The sequence below is a fragment of the Helianthus annuus genome, chromosome 1 (genome assembly GCF_002127325.2).
Source record: "Helianthus annuus cultivar XRQ/B chromosome 1, HanXRQr2.0-SUNRISE, whole genome shotgun sequence".
Lineage (NCBI taxonomy): Eukaryota > Viridiplantae > Streptophyta > Magnoliopsida > Asterales > Asteraceae > Helianthus > Helianthus annuus.
The window spans coordinates 73893439-73911109 of record NC_035433.2 but is presented as its reverse complement, the minus strand read 5'-3'; the positions used below and the strand labels follow the sequence as shown (position 1 = coordinate 73911109).

At 43.6% G+C, this 17671-nt stretch overlaps 1 non-coding gene across 1 annotated transcript; it reads right to left on the bottom strand.

Annotated features, from left to right (window-relative positions):
* Positions 1-7254: 7254 nt before the first annotated feature.
* On the bottom strand, positions 7255-7361 carry LOC118482820. The gene has a single exon (XR_004868903.1). It is a non-coding gene; the product is annotated as a small nucleolar RNA R71 (small nucleolar RNA).
* Between the last annotated feature and the right edge of the window lie 10310 nt (positions 7362-17671).

Sequence of the window (17671 nt, the reverse complement as noted above, 5' to 3'; positions counted from 1 at the left end):
TCTGTAACTGGAGGTGGCCACGCTTTCAAGCGTATCATTTTCTTTTACAAATCAATCCAACAATTTTCTTTTTGAATCAAAACAATATTCAATATATCAATAAACTAGTTAAGAAGCATATAATTCGCAAAAGTTTCATGAACTTGTAGTTTTCTAAAATTATGTAGTAACCTCATTACTTTTAGCGGATCTTTATACAAGTCAAACCGATTTCATAAAAACCCCGTTTCTATAGAAAGTCCGTCTTTACATCTTCTTGTAAATTTTACAAAAATTGTTATTTTGTCGAAACTTTTGTGCTACACAAGTGTTTACACACTTGTGGTTTCTAAAAATCTTTCTAGTTAACGTAAGATCCGTCTTTAGAAAACATGATTTTCTTGACACTTGGTCCTTTGAAAATACCACTCGTAGATCCGTAGATCTACTAGTTTTATACATTATTTTACAAGTAAAAACGCTTTTACCCAAGTTCATGATTCGTGTGTGGTAGAGTTTCACCCTTTAACCCTTGTTTCATTCAAAACAACCTTATGTCATGATCCATGATCATGACCAACCCGGGTTAAATGATGATCAGAGCTACCACAACATAGATCGGGTCCGAATAACCACACAAATCAATTACTACAACATTTACACAACATATGAGTTTTTAACCATCATTATTTGTGTTTTTAGTGGACTTTAAAGCATCATCTTGTAAGATTTCGAGTTTTAACCGTTACACATCATATTAACCACTTCAAAATAGTTCGAGCAAGTGACTTAAGCAACATACCACTAGCTCGAGGCTAGGGAAGAATCTAGACGCGAATAGGGTGGATAAAAGCAAGAGAATGAGGTCCTTCGCCTTCCGTTTGCACCAAGACTCCTTATACGTGACCCTTAACACTTGTGTGATGTTGGAATTGGAAGATCAAACTCAAAAATACGATGGATGGGGATGGGGGTGTCCGGCCGAAGCCTATAGAGAGGGAAAGAGAGGTGTGTTTGAGTGGAATGTGAGAATGAAAGTGATTAGTGTGTTATCCTTGTTACTTATAGACATAAGTTGTGATTATGGTCCATTGGTTCTCATGTTCTCTAGATATGGGACACTCAAGAATTAAATAATGAAGATGGTACAAGCTATGGTCACATTGTGACCGAAATCGGCCAAAGGGGGGGGGGGGTTCTAGTTCCATTCTAACCATTTAGTTAGTTTATTTGTTAGGTTAAGTTAGGTAGTTAACCCGGTTAGTAGTGTGTTGTGTTTTAAAGCGGGTGTTAGGGTATTCGGGGACCCTAACTGGCTCAGAAAAAGACAGATAATGTTTATGGCAATATTTTCATGTTCCGGGTATAGTCCGGTTGTTCGGTTGGATAGTAATCCGTTAAAGTGCTTAACAAAGCTTTAGAGTGTCGTTAATACCATTTTTAGTGACGCAACTTATTCCCGACACTTTGGAAAGTGTCTAGTAATATTTTTCTCATGTTTTGGCATTTTATTAGTTAGCTAAAAGCTGAATTGTTTGTTAAAGTGCTGAGTTTTGTGCTTAGTGTCCGTTTTAGGCACATCCTGTCATTGTATCTTATTCCTAGAGACGCAGTTCTACAACCCTTGTGTCCCTACACTCACTATGGGTGTAGTAAAATCTTTCTGGCTCATACAGGCCTGAGGCAGTGTCTGCCTGATGCTGGCTTTATCAGCATGTTCAATAGGTTATCCGTTCATAGTGCTACTGTGCTTTTGTGCATCATGTTTGTCACTAAGGTTCAGCATGTAAATAATGTAGTGACGGTAATTAAAGTATGATGCAGATATGTACAAGTATCAGAGATCAAGTAGCAGTTCATCAGTAATCTCAAGCAAGCACAGTAATTAAGCAGTAATTAATTATTAATTAAGTCGTACGGATACCTGGTTTAGTGAGGGTTGTCACATTCTCCCCCCGTTAGAAAAATTTCGTCCCGAAATTTTAAGTTCTGCTCCTGGTCGCAGGGTTCTTGGGAAATAAGTGGGGGTATTTCTCTTTCATCCGGTCCTCACGTTCCCAGGTGTATTCAGGACCATGTCTGGCATTCCAACGAACCTTGACGAGCTTGACACTGCTCCGGCGGGTCTTGTTCACTTTCCAATCCATAACCTCAACGGGTTCTTCAACGAAGTGGAGCGTGTCGTCAACATGAATTTCGTCGGTAGGAATGACAATGGTATCTTGCGTTGGACTCTTCCTCAAATTTGATACGTGGAACGTATCGTGAACACCATTCAGTTCGGCAGGTAGATCCAACTTGTATGCTACGGACCCAATTGTTTCCAGAATTCTGAACGGGCCAATATACCGCGGATTCAACTTCCCACGCTTCCCGAAGCGTGCCACACCCTTCCAGGGTGATACCTTCAACAAAACCATATCTCCTACCTCAAATTCCAGAGGCTTCCTTTTTCGATCCGCGTAGGCTTTCTGACGGTCACGAGCCGCACTGATGCGATCTCGGATCTGTGCAATCTTGTCTGTGGTTTCCTGGACCACATCAGGACCAACCAACTGTCTATCACCTGCGTCAGACCAACAGAGCGGTGATCTGCACTTGCGGCCATACAGAGCTTCGAATGGGGCGGCACCAATACTGGCGTGGTAGCTGTTGTTGTATGAAAATTCGACCAAAGGCAAATGCTTATCCCAGCTACCGGCCAAATCCATAACACATGCTCTCAGCATGTCTTCCAAAGTCTGTATCGTTCGCTCGCTTTGACCGTCGGTCTGCGGGTGAAACGCGGTGCTCAGATTCAATTGCGAGCCAAAAGCTTCTTGGAAGGATTGCCAAATCCTTGATACGAACCTTCCGTCTCTATCAGAGATGATTGAGAGAGGTACTCCATGGCGTGTAACAATCTCTCTCATATAAATTTCGGCCAACTTGCTCGTATTATCCTTCTCTCTGATAGGTAAGAAGTGCGCTGACTTCGTCAATCGATCCACTATTACCCAAATAGTGTCATGGCCTTTTGGCGTTCTTGGTAACTTCGTAATAAAATCCATGGAGATTTGTTCCTACTTCCACTTGGGAATCTCTGGTTGTTGCAGAAGTCCTGAAGGCTTCTGGTATTCGGCCTTAACCTTAGCGCATGTTAAACATTTGCTCACATAAACAGCAACATCGCCTTTCATCCTAGGCCACCAATAATAATCTTTAAGATCCTGGTACATCTTATCCGCTCCAGAGTGGATAGAGTACCGCGATTTGTGAGCTTCATCAAAAATAGCCTTCCTTAAACCTCCAAACAAAGGAACCCAAATCCTTTTCTCAAAACATAACGTTCCTTCCTTGTTTGGTACCAATAACTTCTCCATCCCACGGAGATATTCTTCTTCAAGGTTCCCTTCCTTGAGAGCTTCTTTCTGCGTGGCACGAATGCGCAAGGAAAGATCGGTCTGAATAATCATTTCCAAAGCCCTAACCCTTATGGGCTTGATCCTCTCCTTTCGACTTAGGGCATCGGCGACCACATTCGCCTTCCCTGGATGATACTTAATCTCGCAGTCGTAATCATTCAACAGCTCAACCCATCGTCTTTGTCTCATATTCAACTCCTTCTGGTTGGATATGTGCTGGAGGCTCTTGTGATCTGTGAAGATTGTACACTTCGTACCATAAAGGTAGTGTCTCCAGATCTTTAAAGCAAAAATCACTGCGCCAAGCTCCAAGTCATGTGTGGTATAGTTCTTTTCATGTACCTTCAGCTGGCGTGACGCGTAGGCAATAACCTTTTGGCGTTGCATCAACACACAACCCAATCCATGACGCGAAGCGTCGCAGTATACTACAAAATCATCTGTACCTTCCGGTAGTGCTAAGATTGGCGCGTTGTAGAGCTTATCCTTCAATATCTGGAACGCTTCTTCCTGTTTGATTCCCCAATCAAACTTCTTATCTTTCTGCGTGAGGAGCGTCAAAGGTTGAGCAATCTTTGAAAAATTCTCAATGAATCTTCGGTAATAACCAGCCAAACCCAAGAATTGCCGAATCTCGGTTGGCGTCTTAGGCGTTTCCCAATTCTTGATCGCTTCGATCTTGGTGGGATCCACGTGGATTCCATCTCCATTTACCACGTGCCCAAGGAACTGTACTTCTCGTAGCCAAAACTGTTCCTTCTTCAACAATTCCAAAATGGCTCTTAGGTGTTGTTCGTGCTCAGCCTTCGTCTTTGAATAAATCAAAATGTCGTCGATAAATACAATCACGAACTTATCCAAGTACGGCTTGCAAACTCTATTCATCAAATCCATGAACACTGCAGGTGCGTTTGTCAACCCAAACGGTATAACCAGGAACTCGTAGTGTCCATATCGAGTTCTGAAGGCTGTCTTCGGGATACTCTCCTCCTGTATCCTTAACTGATGGTATCCAGATCGAAGATCGATCTTAGAGTAAAAACTTGAACCTTGCAGTTGGTCAAACAGATCATCAATCCTTGGCAGAGGGTATCTGTTCTTGATCGTCAGCTTGTTCAACTCCCGGTAGTCAATACACATATGGAAACTACCGTCCTTCTTCTTGACAAACAAAACTGGAGCTCCCCAAGGCGAGAAGCATGGTCGGATGAATCCCTTGTCTAACAACTCCTGAAGTTGTGTCGACAGTTCTTGCATCTCAGACGGAGCAAGTCTATAGGGTGCCTGATGTGTGTAAAATGCAACATATAAATTACATCAATTAAGGCATAAAACTAACCCTTTTTAAGTACTAATGTTGGAAAAAGAGTGTTTTTGTCTTCTTTTTGTATTTTCAGGATGAAATGAGCTCAAGTTCACAAAAGAAGCAAAAAGACAGCTAATTCTAACATAAATACAAGAAAAGGAATAAAAGTAGACTGCCCGAACCCTCAACGACATCCTCCCAAGCAAAGAAGAGAAAACAGAAGCCTGAACACGCCCCGTGCTCAGCCAGCACGGGGCCGTGCCCAAGAAGCAGCAGAAAAGACAAACCTGTAGAAGCTTCTATTGCCCACCACGGGGCCGTGTCCAGTGAGCACGGGGGCGTGGCGAAAGTACAGCAGGCGCATTAATTGTAATTGCGAATTACAATTAATGAAGAGAGAGAGTGTCAGACGGGCACGGGGGCGTGTCCAGCGGACACGGGGCCGTGCCCAGCCTTCTGTTCAGCCTATAAATAGGAGTGCTTGGTTTCATTCCAACTCATCCCTTGGCACACCACCTCTCTCACACTTCATCCACCACCCACCACCACCATAACACCATCATCCACCACCATCATCCATTGTCCATCATAGAGTGTGTGAGTCGTCTCGGGATCCAAGATTGATAGTAAGAGTTCTTGACAATCAAGGCCATGTTTGCCTAAGTCTCTTACATCACTTGGTGAAGACAAGTGTTTAGTATAATACTTTTTATTTTTAATCTTTTGCACTTTTTATTTGGTTTTGTATTAATGACTTTAATAACTAGTTGCTTATGTTGAAGGTGATCTTTCCTTATCGTTTGTCCGTGGTGTCTTGGCATTATTTTACTGTCTATATAAAATAAAAGATTTTCACCATTCATATCTCCATGGTCTATATGGAGGTATGTTGGCTACCTGGACGGGGGTTAAGGGAACGGTTTGGTAAGGGTCTTGCCCTTGTTCAGCGTTTAGAGGTCCTGCAAGGGACCTGGGTCAAATTTAGTAGGATCTCCTTCAATGCCCATAGGTATTGGATGGCGGGGATCCAAACTCTTTGACCCCCTCATAAGTTAACTACTATTAATACTATAACCCGGCTATTTAGGACTGTATCCCTGCTGACTCAGACTACTTAGTCGAGGGTAACGTTACCGCCAAAAGCGGGGCCTACCATAATTTGCATTAATAACTTAATTCATTATCTTCCAATAATCCAACCCTTTAGGATTGTATCCTTGCTGACTCAAACTACTGGGTTGAGGGTAACGTCGCCTTCAAAAGAGGGGCCTACTACAATAACTAAGATAATCTCTTAAACAAGTGCAAAAGTGCGAAAATAATCAAAGGTTATACTAATACGCGAGTCGGAACCAAGTGATTCATCTTGTCTATCTGTTTTTATTTTTATTTTATTTTTCAGCATTTAGTTAGTTTTTATTTTCTTAGTTTAAAAACAATTTTTCTAATTTTTGATTTGATTAGACGTTGAGGATAAACCGGTATTAAAAGCTCTTGTGTCCTTGGACGACCTCGGTATCTTACCAGCACTATACTACGTCCACGATGGGTGCACTTGCCCATATGTGTGTTTAGTGTTAGTGAATATCGTGTTTTATTAATTTAAAACTTGGCTAAAGGTGTAAAAAGGGCTTAATTATATATCTAAATTATATTACACTACACACGCATCAAGTTTTTGGCGCCGCTGCCGGGGACACAAGGATTTTAAGAAGGTTAGGAATCAACTGCCTAATCATATTTTTATTTTTCTTTTTAATTTTTTAGGATTTTCTTAGTTTTTCAGCTTCTGCAGAGCTCAGCACGGGCCGTGCCTGGTCGGACACGGGCCGTGCCCAGCATCGTTACTGGCAGTTTTTAGTTTTCCAAGTTACAGAAGGCTGACCACGGGGCCGTGTCGGTGCAACACGGGGCCGTGTCCAACTTCCAGTAACTGGGATCTGGAAAACATTTACTGTAAGTCCGACCACGGACCGTGTTCGCTGAACACGGGGCCGTGGTGAACCTTCTGACCAGCATTCTTTTCTGTTTTTATTGCAGGACTTGGAACCCGACGCCAATCTTACATAGTGTATGAGCTCCAGTTCTAATAAGGACATAAAAGAACCTCTAGAGGAACCCGAACGCTTTCTCAGAAAAAGATTAAAAGCTAAAAACCAAGAGAAGGTTTCGGGTGATCCACCTCCAATGGCGGACCAACGTACCCTCATGGATTATCTACGACCCACCGTAGGTAACCTAGGCGCCGCTATCAATGCTCCGAATGTTGAAGCTAATAACTTCGAACTTCGGCCGCATTTGATACAAATGCTCCAAAACTCCGCAACCTTCCATGGGCTTGCGGACGAGGATCCCCATCTGCATATTACTAATTTCTTAGAAATATGTGATACCTTTCGGATCAACGGAGAATCAAATGACGCCATGCGCCTCCGAATGTTTCCTTTATCACTAAAAGACCGAGCGAAAGCTTGGCTCAATGCCCTCCCAGCTGGATCGGTAAACACCTGGGATGAACTAGCCCAAAAATTTCTATATAAGTATTTCCCTCCCGCTAAAACGGCTAAACTAATGACTGAAATTAATACATACTCACAAGAGGACGGGGAATCCTTATATGAAACTTGGGAAAGGTTCAAGGAGTTATTACGCAAGTGTCCACATCACGGCCTTGCGATATGGCAACAAGTATCCACTTTCTATAATGGATTGTTGCCACACACAAGGCAGACACTTGATTCTAGCTCCGGGGGACTTTTAGGTAATCGACGCCCGCATGAAATATATAACCAAATTGAGGAAATTGCTCAAACCAATTTTCAATGGCACACCCCCCGAGGCAATAAATCTATTGCCCCGGGCGCCCATAAGGTCGATGAAAGCACTTCTTTACAAGCCCAAATCGAGGCCCTTTCTTCAAAAATAAAAAAATTAGAAATGACAAAAACAGTCTCGGTTATGGCCTGTGTGTAGGGTGTGGTGGGTCACATGAAAATTGGAGTTGTATGAAAGAAACGGACGATCAACAAGAATTGGTAAACTACATTGATAATAGACCTAGGCCGTCGAGTCCCCCAACGGGAACTTACAACCAAGGATGGCGAAACCACCCAAACCTTGGTTGGAGAGAACCCGGCAATAGTAGTAACCAACAAACACAATGAACAAACTTTCAACAACCAAGAAATGAGTCACAAAATTTCACTCACCAACAAAGTGGACGAGAAAGGCTTGAAGATACTGTATCTCGCCTCATCTCCGACACTGAAAAGAAAAACTCGGAAAGATTTCTACAATTAGAATCAAATTTTAGAAATCAACAAGCTAGTATTCAAAACATAGAAAAACAATTAAATCAAATAGCTCAAAATTTTGCCGAGAGACCGCAAGGCGCATTACCTAGCAATACCGAAACAAACCCAAAAGCGCAAGTTCACCTCATCACACTACGAAACCGCACCGTAGGGCCTGCAGAAGCGCCGCCGCCAACAGAAGAAACGGCACCCACACCTCTGCAGGAAAAGAACTCCCCTCCGTCACCAGAACCTACCTAAGCTCCTCGAGTTCCGTACCCCGGTAGGTTAATTCGTCAAAAGACCAATGAGCAATTCGCGAAGTTCGAAAGTCTATTAAAGCAATTGCATGTCAATATTCCTTTTATTGAGATCCTAACCCAAATGCCCAAATACTCTAAGTTCATGAGGGACTTCCTCACTCATAAAAAGAAAATTGAAAATTTGCAATTAGTCAATTTAGGCGAAGAATGCTCTGCCCTCGTACTCAATAAACTTCCCCAAAAGAAAATCGATCCTGGAAGCTTCACGATTCCCTGCTCAATAGGGGAGTCCCCCATTCGTAATGCCCTAGCCGACCTTGGAGCTAGCATTAACCTCATGCCCTCATCAATGTTTAAAAGACTTGGCCTGGGAACCACGAGTCCTACAAAAATGAGCATACAACTCGCTGATCGATCCGTCAAATTCCCGCAAGGTGTCATTGAAAATGTCTTGGTTAGGGTAGGCAGATTCGTCTATCCAGCCGACTTTGTCATACTCGATATGGAGGAAGACACCGAGGTCCCCCTCATACTAGGGAGACCATTTCTTGCCACCGCACAAGCGGTGGTAGATATGAATGACGGAACACTCACCTTGAGGTATGGGGATGATGAAGTAAAATTCGGAGTTGGGAAGAGAGTAGAGGACGACGACCCGGTCAACTACATGAAGGTTATTGATTCGAGCTTGGATGCTGCTCTCCGACGGTGTAACATGGGACGCCAAGCATCCCACTCAGAAAATATATAACCTCACATTGGGTCTAGCCAAGGACCCTTATAAACGTGGCGCACCACGGAGGCATTCCGCGGAACTATCCTTAGTTTAGTTTAATCTTTTAGTTTTAATTTGCAGGAATAAAACACACTCGTGGTGGTAATGGATGAAAAAGGGAACAAGAAAAATGACCCCATGCACAAAGAACGAAGCAGCCCGACACAAATCTCCATTACAGAAGGCTCAACACGGGCCGTGCTCAACCAACACGGCCCCGTGCTGAGCCACCTGCAGAAAAACGCCCAGTTCAGGTAACTGGACACGGGCCATGTTCACCAAACACGCCCCTGTGTCCAGGCTTCTGTCTCATTTCGTTAATTTCTGTTACTGGCACCTGAACACGGGGCCGTGTCCGGTCCCCACGGGGCCGTGTCTAGACTGCCAGTAACATAAATCTTTGCTTTTTAACACCACATTACACATCCAATCAACCTAAAATTTTATTTTTGGGACACATTGAGAACAATGTGTAATTTAAGTGTGGGGGGGAAGCTAACACTTTGAAATTTTGCAAGTCCTAACAACAAGCCTTACACAAAACTCTATTGGAACCGCTAAACACCCCAAATTTTTTTCAAAAATTTTTCATTTTTTTTACTTGTCTAAAGTTTAAGTTAGGAATCACAAGATTAATAAGGTTATATTTTTATAAAATTTACAACCGAGAGCGTCGTGATAACAAGAACCAACATAAGAAAATTATGAAACGGCATAACAAGTCTAGTTAAAATTTGATTATATATACTTGATCACATTAAAAACCCATTCCCACAAAAGTGAGTTTTGAGCCTTTATTGAGCATACAAATTTACATCTTTAGACTAAATGCTCATTTTTCGTTTCTTGTGTGAATAGCCGCTTGGTTCTTACAACTCTAGAACTTGCCACGACAATTCATTCCCGGTCCTTACCAACTTAAACCCAAGTAAGTAAATGATGGAGGCATTAGGACTAACCATTTTTCTTTCTACACCATTATTTTACAAAGGTATAAAGTTAAAAAGGAGGAGGATTGATTGCTTGGCAAGCCTATGGAAGACGTAAGTTCCATGCCGCTCTCGAATGATTCACTAAAAAATACACCTTCGGCCGAGTGTTGAGTGATTTCTCCCGTGAGGTATGTGAACTTGTATATAAATGAAATGTTAAAAAGGCATGTTATGCCCAAATAAGTAATTTATCCTATGAAACGTTCTAAATAAATCATAACGAATAGGATTGTAAATAAATAAATAAAACCCAAAAAGATCTTGGATTCCCGACACTCTATGACAAGCCAAAAACCTTCTCTTCTACCCATTCCATTTGGGTGTGTAAGCCACATTTAAAGAGTTTTGCTTGAGGACAAGCAAAAGTTCAAGTGTGGGGGTATTTGATGTGTGTAAAATGCAACATATAAATTACATCAATTAAGGCATAAAACTAACCCTTTTTAAGTACTAATGTTGGAAAAAGAGTGTTTTTGCCTTCCTTTTGTATTTTCAGGATGAAATGAGCTCAAGTTCACAAAAGAAGCAAAAAGACAGCTAATTCTAACATAAATACAAGAAAAGGAATAAAAGTAGACTGCCCGAACCCTCAACGGCATCCTCCCAAGCAAAGAAGAGAAAACAGAAGCCTGAACACGCCCCGTGCTCAGCCAGCACGGGCCGTGCCCAAGAAGCAGCAGAAAAGACAAACCTGTAGAAGCTTCTATTGCCCACCACGGGGCCATGTCCAGTGAGCACGGGGGTGTGGCGAAAGAACAGCAGGCGTATTAATTGTAATTGCGAATTACAATTAATGAAGAGAGAGAGTGTCAGACGGGCACGGGGGCGTGTCCAGCGGACACGGGTCCGTGCCCAGCCTTCTGTTCAGCCTATAAATAGGAGTGCTTGGTTTCATTCCAACTCATCCCTTGGCACACCACCTCTCTCACACTTCATCCACCACCCACCACCACCATAACACCATCATCCACCACCATCATCCATTGTCCATCGTAGAGTGTGTGAGTCGTCTCGGGATCCAAGATTGATAGTAAGAGTTCTTGACAATCAAGGCCATGTTTGCCTAAGTCTCTTACATCACTTGGTGAAGACAAGTGTTTAGTATAATACTTTTTATTTTCAATCTTTTGCACTTTTTATTTGGTTTTGTATTAATGACTTTAATAACTAGTTGCTTATGTTGAAGGTGATCTTTCCTTATCGTTTGTCCGTGGTGTCTTGGCATTATTTTACTGTCTATATAAAATAAAAGATTTTCACCATTCATATCTCCACGGTCTATATGGAGGTATGTTGGCTACCTGGTCGGGGGTTAAGGGAACGGTTTGGTAAGGGTCTTGCCCTTGTTCAGCGTTTAGAGGTCCTGCAAGGGACCTGGGTCAAATTTAGTAGGATCTCCTTCAATGCCCATAGGTATTGGATGGCGGGGATCCAAACTCTTTGACCCCCTCATAAGTTAACTACTATTAATACTATAACCCGGCTATTTAGGACTGTATCCCTGCTGACTCAGACTACTTAGTCGAGGGTAACGTTACCGCCAAAAGCGGGGCCTACCATAATTTGCATTAATAATTTAATTCATTATCTTCCAATAATCCAACCCTTTAGGATTGTATCCTTGCTGACTCAAACTACTGGGTTGAGGGTAACGTCGCCTTCAAAAGAGGGGCCTACTACAATAACTAAGATAATCTCTTAAACAAGTGCAAAAGTGCGAAAATAATCAAAGGTTATACTAATACACAAGTCGGAACCAAGTGATTCATCTTGTCTATCTGTTTTTATTTTTATTTTATTTTTCAGCATTTAGTTAGTTTTTATTTTCTTAGTTTAAAAACAATTTTTCTAATTTTTGATTTGATTAGACGTTGAGGATAAACCGGTATTAAAAGCTCTTGTGTCCTTGGACGACCTCGGTATCTTACCAACACTATACTACGTCCACGATGGGTGCACTTGCCCATATGTGTGTTTAGTGTTAGTGAATATCGTGTTTTATAAATTTAAAACTTGGCTAAAGGTGTAAAAAGGGCTTAATTATATATCTAAATTATATTACACTACACACGCATCAGTGCCTTAGCCACGGGCGCGGCGCCTGGAACTAAGTCGATGCGAAACTCTACTTGCCTCTGAGGCGGCAATCCAGGCAAGTCCTCTGGGAAGACTTCTGGATATTCCCTCACGACAGGGATGTCTTCGATCTTTGGTTCTTCAGCTTTCTTATCTACAATGTGTGCCAGAAAGGCAGCACATCCCTTCTGTAAACATTTTCGCGCTTTGAGACAGCTGATAATTCTTAACGGCGTATCACGCTTCTCTCCGTGAACCACATTGGTCTCACCATCCTCAGTTGGGATACGAACGACCTTTTCGTGACAAACTATCTCAGCCTTGTTGCCTGATAACCAATCCATTCCTACCACCACGTCGAAGCTTCCCAACTGGACTGGTAGTAGGTCCAGAGCAAACTCACGCTCTCCCAATTCGATCACACAACCTCTGATAACTTCATTGGCTTCTACCAACTTTCCATTGGCCAATTCGATTGAGTACGGAACATCTAATTTACTAGCGGCTAAACCAAGCACATTCTTAAACTCTAATGATACGAAGCTATAATCGGCGCCAGTATCAAATAAAACGGATGCATAGCGTCGGTTTACAGGGAACGTACCAGTAACGACATTGGGATCCTGGCGCGCTTCCCTCGCTTCCATGTTGAAAACCCTTCCACGGGCTTGGTTCAACTCTGGGCAATTCCTCTTGTAGTGCCCAAGATCACCACAGTTGAAGCATCCGGATCTTTGCCCATTTCCATCAGCTTGGTTATTCCTCTGATTACGATTCACAACGCCCGCTTGATTTGCATTGTTAACTCGATTTCCATCACCTCCATTGTTCACTTGTGGGCGATTTCCATTTCCGCCCCGGTTGGTGTTTCTGTTTCTGAAACCTCTCTGGCCTCTCTGGCCAACAGTGGCCCAACAAGAATCCTTCAAGTGGCCAGTCTTTCCACAAGCTTCACAAACTTTCAAACCACATCGGCCAGAATGGTGGCGCTGGCAGGTATTACACTTGGGCTGGGCGCCCATGTATCCTTTTCCTTTCTTCCCACTACCAGTTGTAACCTGAGCTGGCGTGCTTGATTCCCCTTTCTTAACCACACCGCTAGTGCCTTGCTTGAAGTTCGAAAACTTCCGCTTGTTACCTCCTGATGACTCCACGTGAGTCTCTTTCTTCTTTGGCTCAGCTTCATCAAACTTGTTCAGGCGAATAGCTTCCTCTGTGAGAGCTACGCTCAAATCAATCGCCTCAGTAATAGTCGCAGGCTTGGAGGAGGTCACCATGCTTATGATTTGAGGAGCTAATCCCCAAATAAAACGTTCAATCCTTTTGAACTCTGGAGTGACCATCTAGGGTACCACATGCGATAAGTCATGAAACCTTTGAACGTATTCTGCGATCTTTGGACCTTCCATCTTTAAATGCCAGAACTCTGTTTCCAATCTTTGGATTTCAGCGCGGGAACAGTACTTTTTGCGCATAAGTTCCTTCAGTTCTGTCCAGGTCAGCGCGTAGGCAGCAGCTTCACCAAGTGTCTGTACTTGCAAATTCCACCAAGATAGGGCTCCATCCAAGAATAGCCCAGAGATATAGGTGACTTGCTGATCTAGTGCGCATTTGCTCATGCGAAGAACAGATTCAGTTTTCTCAGCCCAACGAACAAAGGCGACAGCACCTCCTGTGCCATCAAAGTTGACTGGCTTGCAGTCCAGAAACTGCTTATAGGTGCACCCATGAGGTGGGTTGTTGTTGTTGCCAGAATTGCTTCCACTAATCCCTCCTTGAGAGGCGGCGTATTGTGCAATGGCAGCAGCAATGATCTGCTGGAGTTCTGCCTGATTGGTAGGCATCTGCGGTTCTTGACGTCTCGGCGGCATCTTCTAAAGATGTGTTTACGTCGGTCAGGCCATAGTAAAGTGCACGTATATAATAATAGTAATAGTACATAACATCTCATGTTATCAATATATCATTCACATATCATCTCTTGTCACAAAACATAAATAATCAATCAAGCATCAAATATGATGAGAATACTGCGATTGCCATATATCGAGACCACATAGTAAGTGTATCAGTACATCACAGTGTCATACAACATCAATCAACTAGGGGCTACATCACCCCTGTCCAAAAACTATATCAAATCAGTGTCACTACATCCCATGTACAAAATCAACAAAAGTCATAATCAGAAAGTAGTCTCCAAAAATGTTGTGCAGTCAAAAGCAATCGCTGTCTTCTCACCAACGTCTACCCAAACGGTACTGATGAGCTCTATACGGATGGCGGTGGAGGAGGGGGAAAGTGAGTGTAAAACAAACGACGCAACTGGAGCAAGTCCTCCTCCATGGCTCTCTGAGTACGAAGGAAAGAAGCAACCTGCTGCTCTAGTGCAAAGAGACGTGCAGCATAATCTAAGGGTACAGGTCGAGAAGGCTGCAAAGGAGAGTGGGTCTGACCCTGGCACTGACACGGCGGCGGCTGAGCTCTCTCCAGCTCCTGAATGCGCTGTGTGTGTGCCTCGTGCTGAAAAACAAAAGACATCAAAACGTCCTCAATAGTGTGCCCCATGTGGAAAGGATGGTAGGGGTCAGTCGGTGGCATGACAGGTGGTGACGACCAAAGGAATGGCTCACTGGTGGGATCAAAAGGTGCCACACGAAATGGAGAAACAGGTGGAAACTGTGGCATGAAGGGAATAGATGTCGGCACATGCCCAAAGGGATGGGCCGAGGAACCCTCTCCAGGTCGCGTTGGAGGTGTAAACTGAGGAACTGGAAAAGAGAAATCAACGTGTCGTGCATCAGTGATATGAGGGGGAATAGGTGGAACCTCATCATCAGCAGGAATCCACCCGTGCTGTGCGTGCTCATCTGGTGGATCCATGTGGGTCGCGAACAGTGCATGCTCGGGCTCTAGTGGAACGGGATCAGGTGGGGGAGCAACAAAAGGGTGAACGGGTGCATCAGCAATAAGTGGGTGATCAACATGATCAGCAGCAATGACATGATCGCCCTCCAACAACGGAGCATCCACAGGGTGATCATCTACAGGTGGGTCAGCAATCACAGGCTCAATAGGCATGCCAACATGAACGGGGTCATGCTCGAGCACAGGGTCTAGAGCGGCTGCCTGCTCAGGGGCCATGGCAGGCTCGGGATCATCAAAAGCCATCTCAAAGTCAACTCGGGGTCGATGGGATCCACTGGGTCAGCTGGGTCGACTGGATCCTCCATAGGCTGATCCATAGGTATAAACTCTATATCCTGATCCGGGTCGAATCCCGGGGGAAAGATAGGATCGGAATCCTCCACATCCTCGTGGTCGAAAGCAAAGCTAGGTATAGGAGCAACAGAGGATGCCTGGTCAGGATCTGAACCATGTGAAAAGTGCTGTGCGCTCAGAGTGTGGGAAGGTGCGGAGGCCACAGACTCGAAGGAGTCTGGAGCAGGTGAGTGTGCAGGTGACTCCGCAGTTGGAGCATCTGCGATCATCAGGAGATCATCAGCAGCAGGAAGGGCCTCACCCTGAGCCTCATCGTCCTCTAGGAGGTCAGCGTCAAACAGATCAATATCGCCGTCAGCCTCGGCGTCAAGAAGTAAATCGTAGGCAGGGTAAACAGCTAAGGGTATGGGAGCAGGGATCTCCACTAACGGTAGGTACTCAACAAGAGGGCCATCGGCGAGCTCATCAGCCTCGTCAGGTAGCGCGAACGGCTGGAAGTCGTCCTCGTCCGTGCTAGAAACGTCCGACGTGTGCACCTCGTGCTCTGAAGATGCTAGGTCATCAGATACTATAGGTCTAGGTCCGGTGGTGTCTGAGTCGCCTGTACCGGGCGAGTCCATATGTCTGTAACATAAACACAGATATGCACAAATAATCAGTCATACAATCAGGTAAACACATTAGTCACCAAGTAAGAAATCACAGAATTTTCCTAGTCCCACTAGCCTCCCAGTCTCCTAGACTGACACTCCTAGTCCCACTAGCCAAATTCCTCCCAGTCTCTAAGACTGCTCTATCATCCACCTCGACCTCTTAGATCGAGCCTCGGCCTCCAAGACCGAGCCTCAGCCTCCAAGACTGAGCCTATTCTCCCTAGTCTCACTAGCCTTCTACCTCGATCTCTTAGATCGAGCCTCGGCCTCCAAGACCGAGCCTCAGCCTCCAAGATTGAGCCTACTCTTCCTAGTCTTACTAGCCATCTACCTCGATCTCTTAGATCGAGCCTCGGCCTCCAAGACCGAGCCTCAGCCTCCAAGACTGAGCCTAAAAATAAATAAATAAAATGTGCTCAACATTTTTTTGTAAAAACATTTTGGATCTGGACTTAAGTGGTATGCAATAAAAATGTTTTCGTGAGAGCCCTAGTGATCATAGTCTAGACTCGAGAAGGAATCCTAGTTCGCTATGATCAGAGCTCTGATACCAAGCTGTCACACCCTGGCTTTGCGGAAGCGTGGTTAATTTGGTGTGACTTCTTAATACCATAGCTTAACCATAACAAAGCTATATGAATAAAAACCATGCAAGATCATCCATTCAATTAAGTTTAAAATCCAAAACAACAACATTGTTTTAACGGTAACACAACCTAACGACATAAACATTGTTCAAAAACACAACCATATCATAACATAAACACAGTTTAAGGACTGTGACTTGTCCAGGAAAGAGTCACATTCCCTAAACCCGGATGACCTCGAAAATAGTGCAGCGGGAAAACGTGCCATACCGTGCCAGACCCTTTAATTCCCTGAAATACATGTAAGTGGAAAAATCAACAATAATGTTGAGCGAGTTCATGTGTAAGTGAGTAAATAAACCTTTGTATTTATCAAAATCCTGGTATGTAGCAAATAAGGAAAAAGAGATCACCAATGGTTTGCAAGGCCATTGATATGTGTGAAATGCAAGTAGGAAGGCTCAAACCTAGCAGATTTATGCGTCGGGTACAAAGTCATCCCGAGGTCCGTTATACTGGGCCTGGGACTGGGCTCGCTACACCCAAATAGATCTATCGCTCCTGCCCCTCGGTCCTACCCTGAGGATTAATGACCTCAAGTTTCCGCCTACCCATTCACATGATCTAAGTAGTAACCCTCCTTACGCTAACCATACCATGTATAAAGTATTCATAATCAAAGTAACATGTATTTCACCCCCGCAGTTTAGAAAACTGAAAACAGTTAAGAGAAAAGGGGGACATGAACTCACAGCGGTGCGTCTCTACCAAGTAATACTCCAAGTCAAGCAGCTGTGCAACGACCTACATGTACTAACTCTATTAGACGGATGGTCGTGCCTTAGCTTTATGGTTTACGTTTTGGAAAATTGTTAGTCAACTATTTCGTGTTTACATTTGGTGCATACTTGGTAATTATTTCCTTCCCAAGGATGGGGGATTTAATACATGTGCGTACGAAATATATTATTAAGTCTTACTTAATATATATTTATTTCTAACTTCAAATTATAAATATTTTTCTTAAAAATATTATATTTTTACTTTACAAAATTCTCCCAAAATAATACTTTGGCAAAAATACGTGTTCATAAATATTTCTGTAAGATGCGTAAGTTACG